A 6,000-nucleotide genomic window follows, 5' to 3' on the forward strand; every position below is an offset into this window, starting at 1 on the left:
GAGCTTTGATTAGCTTGATGATTTTCACGATGTAAATACTTTTACCTTGGCTAATGTAAAGCTGCCCACGTGATGCCATTGAACATGGAACTGGAAAGAAATGGGCACAATAGGCTCTAGAGAAGAGTGGGTGCCTGTTGGCTGCAGCACTATTGGGCTAAATTCTACAGATCTTTCAGATTCTGGTTCAGCATACACCTTCTCCAAGGCTGCTTTCTCCAGCATGCTAGGTAGTTCCATTGCTGAGATTTCTTTGCCTGCTTGTATGCTTTTCCATATGACTTCCTATGCAAGTCTCTGAGTGCTGCTAGACTGTTAAGTCTGTTAATGGTAGGGACTGTGTGTCTTGTTCATCATTGTCTTTCCAGAACCTTGCAGAAAGCTTCTCACACAGCAGTTCTTCAACAAATATTGTTGAGTAAATGAGTGAACAGTTAAAAAGAGTAATTATAACTGGCAGTGAGTACTTACCATACTAATTGGTTTATATGCATTACCCTATTTAATTTTCCTAAAAACTCTATGGTAGTAATATTTAATTACCATCATTTTACAGATTAGAAAAATGGAGGCTTAGGGTAGTTAAGCAACTTGATCAAAATCACATGAGAAGGTATGCAATCATATACAAATTTATGTAGCATTACTCTTCCTTGAACTCTTATTTTCTACCTTATACTGACTTATATTCCTTTCAGATTGATTAAAAGTAGCAGTAGTTGCAGTGTTGGCTTCTATGGGGAAGATTCAAGATCAAAGTCACTTTTATTCGGTGGAGCTTGCCTGTAATCTAAGCACTGGGGAGGCTGAGGTAGGAGGATCACTCTGAGTTCAAGGCCAGCCTGGACTACATGGTGAGTTTAAGACCAGCCTGAACTGCAAAATAAGGTTTTGACTCAAGAACAAAACAGAATGATACAAAACAAACGAAACAAAACAAATTTTTTATTCAGGGCTACTATCAAGGGATACACTTAAAACAGTCACATTAAATTAGTACAAAATTAATGATAAACAATTGACAATGTGGTGCCAAAATATACATTTACTTTCAATGAGTAACTCCAGTTCTTAGAAATAATCAGACATATGGACATTTTGGAGCCAAAATATATCTAATGTTTGAAAAATAACTTTAGAATAATTTTAACTTTTAGAAAATTGTAAAGATAGGAGAGTTTTCATATATACTTCATCCCTTTTCCTCTAGTGTGAACATTTTGTATTATTATGGTACATTTATCACAATGAAAAAACAATACTGATACATTAATATTAATTCAAATGGATGCTTTATTCAGATTTCCTCATTTTTTACCTAATGCCTTTTTACTGTTCTGGGTATCTATCCAGGATATTAGTACATTTATTCATCCTGTCGTTTTAGGCTCTTTTAAGCTGTCTCTGAGTCTTGCCTTGTTTTTGATCACCTTGACAGTTTTGAGCAATATGGATCCCAGGTTTTGTGGGATGATCCTGTCCTGTAATGTTTCTGAATATTTTCCATATATTTAGGTTGACGTTAAGGGCTTGGGGGAGGAAAATCACAGAGGTCAAGTGCTTTCTCTTCACATCTTACCAAGGGTATAAGTGTCACTATGATATCATGTTGAGGTGAACCTTGATCTAGTCGAGGAGTGGTCAGTTTTCTCCAGTGCCAGTGAATGTGAACATATTTAAAGGATCAGGGAATTAATGTGTCTACCTTGAGGACAGAGTTTGCAATTTATTTGGAATGTTTTTGTGTGCAAGATGTGACTAATTTATGAGAGTGTAGACTCATAGATATTTATGTTGTACTTTAGGTTTTAATCCAATATTGCTTTTTTTTCCTTGCTCAAATTGTTCTGGCTTTGACCATTAGCTTTTTTTTTTGGTTGATTTCTGGATCCCTTTGACATAGCCCATCATTTTGGTTTTTTCAGTCAGTTCCTTATTTTTCAGCACTGCTAGATGTTCCAGGCTTGCCTTGCATATTTCCTGTTCCGATCCCATAATCAGCCATTCCTCTGAGGAGCCCTAATTCCTTTTGCTTATGAATGGCATGGGAAATCATGATTTAAGTACTAGGTATGCTTGTTGGTACTGGAGTATCAGTGCTGGTAAGCCCTTTCAGCTGACAGCATAGCAAAATAGGTGAATACATACTAACTTATGTATATACACACTGTAAATATTTCTAGATGTAACATCTATGCCTATATTAAGCTAAATATGAGTTCATACTGATGTTTTCAACTCTATTATCTCATGGTTCATTTTAGACTCCATCTCTTACTTTTCTATAACCTAACACTCACTACTCACCATCAATTTATCTAGAATTCAGTTCCAGTATACATGTATAGGGATTTCAGAATTGTCAATCCATACTCCAGTGGAGACAGTTTTATTGAGAATGTAAAGCTCATGTATGATGGTTAACTGGTTGTGTCAACTTGAGTAAGATATGTCCAGCTAAATTTGGATCAGCATAGTTCTGAGTGTGGCTGAGAGAATTTACTGAAGGTAGCAGACCCACCCAAGGGTGGCTTGTCACTTGAATGGTATAAGGGGAAATGAAGAAGGAAGGATTGCTTCTGTATCTTTGAAGGAGCTCCAGCCTTCACCTTGGACATTGTCTCCTGGTTCCAGCACAGACCCTTCGGCCTCCTGATAATGGATTTGCAAGGGACACTATAGGGAGCTCCAGGCCTTAAACTGGATCCTTCATATTTCTAGTGTGCAGACAGACCTTTTCCACTCTTCCACACCTGATTTTGTGGGTGACCATTGTAAGCTAATCTTGTAAATTCTTATACATTTGTATATCTTGCATTAAATCTGTTTTTCTTGTTAAGCACTGATTGATACATTATATATATTTCCTTTTGCCTTTAGTCTTACATACTTCACTCATTTCTAAAGTTATTTAGGTTAAAATCTTGCCCCAACATTTTAGTAATATGCATTGTGAATTGAAAATTCATTTGTGTCTATATAGTGCTTCCTTTTATTGCTAAATATTGTGACTTTATATGGACATACCACACTTATCCATTTAATTATTAAAGGACATCTTTATTGCTTCTGTTTTTGGTGATTATGAATTCCCTGTAGGTTTTTAAAAATAATTGTGAATCATTGGAAATGAAAACAGCCAATAGTAAGCAAATATTTAGGTACACAATAGTATATTCATAATAAATATATTTGAAGAGCTTTTAATAGCACTGGAAAAAGCAAAATAAATGTAGCAAGATTATTTACATTCTCTTGATACTAGGTGTCACAGACCTCTCAATCATTAATTTTAAAGTATTTTTGATGATAATTTCTTGTAGCAATGGGTGGAAGACACAATGGACACTGTCACTTATGGAAAGAAAAGGAGGAAAAAAACCCTATGTAAAAGCAAGTGTATGTAAACCACACTATTTTGGAAAGTGTAATTGCTTAGGTCACCTCAGCCAGCTGTATTTCTCCACCAAGACAAAGCTAAGGAAGATGTAGGTTTGTAGGTAAGATGATTATAAGAATAGGGCCTCACAGTAGCTTTGTGGTATAGTTTCAAGTTGGGGATTGTGATACCCCTTACACTGTCTTCATTGTCTAGTATTGCTTTTGCTAGTCTAGGTCTCTTCTTGTTCCAAATGAATTTTTAGATTATTTTCTCCAGGTCTGTGAAGTATGCTGCTGGGATTTCAATTGGGATTGCATTGAATCTATATAGCAGTTTTGGAGAATGAGAAACTAGAGACATTTATAGCTAAATGGATGCACATTGAGGCCATACTTTTAAATGAAATAAATAGGACACATGTGTAAATACCGAATAGCTTCTCTAGTGTGAGAAACTGAAAGTGTAAATAAAGACTAAAAGGTATAATAGATAGCATGAAAAAGGAAGAAAAGATGCAGAGGGGAAGGTGAAGTGGGAGGGGTAGGGAAAGGAAAGAAGGGAATGGAATTAATATGAGAAAAAGAAAAAATGGAAACAAAGTCTTTGTAGATAGGGAGGTGTGGAGGAGTTGAAGGGAGGGCAGGGGAAGGGGGAAAAGTAAGAACCAAGATGAATTATATAAGGTGCAAATTTCCAATGATGAATGTCATTATATTGTATACCTAAAATGTACCAATTAAATTAATTTTAAAAAAGAATAGGGCCTCAATCCTTGCACTCTTCAAAGAACTCTTAAATTTCTGTTTCTATTTTAAGTAAGTCTGGCACAGCATTTTTCCCCTGTAACACTGGCAAAACCATTTAGAAAAACCTTATTTCATTTGGAGTATTGCAAAATCATTATGTTTCCAGAAAATGGTAAATCTTTGATATTGTGATTTCTTTGCTTTCAGTGCTAGAGACACTGGGGAAAATGTTTGCATTAATTTCATATGGTACCCCTTAACCACACTGGAAACTCTGCAATTGATGAAAATGAATATGACTACAACCAAGTAGCTGTCAACACCTGGGTTCCTTTCTTGGAAGTTTAGAGAGAACCACATGCCAATAGAGTATAAAATGGGTTTTTTTTTTTTTTTTTGCAAATTTCAGACTCAGCGGTGGTTTCCTACAAAGCCTGATTCTTTCAGAAACCATAGTTCCAAGCCAATAGAGGTTCGTTAGCTTTGCAAAGCTTCTACACTGTCATGTAAGTAGTGTATTGACAATGTTGTATCAGTGTTGCAGTCACCATTTTTGAGGGAGTAAGACAACGTAAAAGATCTGATAGAGTCACTCCCAGCTGCTTGTCCATATAATTCTTTAATTTTTTAAATCATTTCCTGTTGGTAGACATGACCTTAAAATGGCATAGATGATTTGAGTACTTCTTAATATTTGAGTGATTTTACAAGTAAATACTGCAAAGTTCCTAATAATGCTTTTGAAAAAAGGGTATATAATCTTCACAATATGGTGCACAGATCTAAATTTGTTGCAGAGAAAGGGAGGGAGCCTCAAGTAATGAGCCTGGTTCATGGTGCATGGGATAAGCTCTCTAACCCCAGGCAAAAACCATACTCTGTTGTACATTTGGCTTATACTTAAAAGTTCAGAAGCAAAGTATCATGGAAAAGCACTGGTCATGTGTTACCTTGCTTGTTCAGAACATGAGATTTTACTTGAAGTGAAAGAGTGTTACATGGTGGCCTTTAGACGTTTTCTATTGGTCACAGAAGACCAGGGCTCAGTCAGAAGGTATACATGATCTAGCAATATCAATAGATAGATGCTTATGTAAGAAAGATATTCAATAAACAAAAGTGCGTGTCTGGGTGTCCGATTCCTTTCTTACAATTTTTGTAGGGTTCATTTCCATTGATGAACATTGACAAATATTGTGAATTTCTGTAAACAAAAAATCTTACTATCATTTCAGCTGTCCTTTGACAGGCAAGTCCTTAACTTTTAAGGATCCTCCTTTTAACCGAGTGAAGGTCACTTCTGGATTTCATATGACATTCTCTCACAGTAACCATACTGGAGATATAAAAACAAGAAATAGAGGCTCTCACTGGATTAATTTGATATATGCATCAATCTGTGCTTCTCTTTTGAAAATTTTCCTTAAATAAGTCTAATTATTTAATAAGTTGAAGACTGCTGATCCATTGAAATTTATATATAAAATCAAATTATTTTATAATGGTCATATATCCTGGGTTATGTACCCCACTGCACTATTAGTCTTTTACATACCTATCATATCTGTCTCTCTACAGATCCATGCATATATGCACACACACACACTCACACAATATATATATGCATAAGTATGTTATATGGTATATATCAGATGAAAAAAATAGAAAACCTAGAAACTTGTTGGATGCCTCTCATCTTTGTCCTGTGGTACCACAGTACCATGCTTCCTGTCTCTATGATATCATTTGCTGCCTGATTTCACCACAAGTTGTCTAATATATTATAAATCCAAATAGAATCTGTTTTAAGTACATATTATCCAGAACATTCACTAATATTCCACTCAACACCTAACATCAGCACATTATAAT

At 35.4% G+C, this 6,000-nt stretch overlaps 1 pseudogene; it reads right to left on the reverse strand.

Moving 5' to 3' along the window:
* LOC101717920 (5'-nucleotidase domain-containing protein 1-like) overlaps positions 1–240 on the reverse strand; it is a 79,907-nt pseudogene extending 79,667 nt beyond the window's left edge.
* Positions 241–6,000: the final 5,760 nt, after the last annotated feature.

This window comes from Heterocephalus glaber, unplaced genomic scaffold, assembly GCF_053883595.1.
Source record: "Heterocephalus glaber isolate CG9 unplaced genomic scaffold, H.glaber_assembly_v1.0 deba00001608, whole genome shotgun sequence".
Lineage (NCBI taxonomy): Eukaryota > Metazoa > Chordata > Mammalia > Rodentia > Bathyergidae > Heterocephalus > Heterocephalus glaber.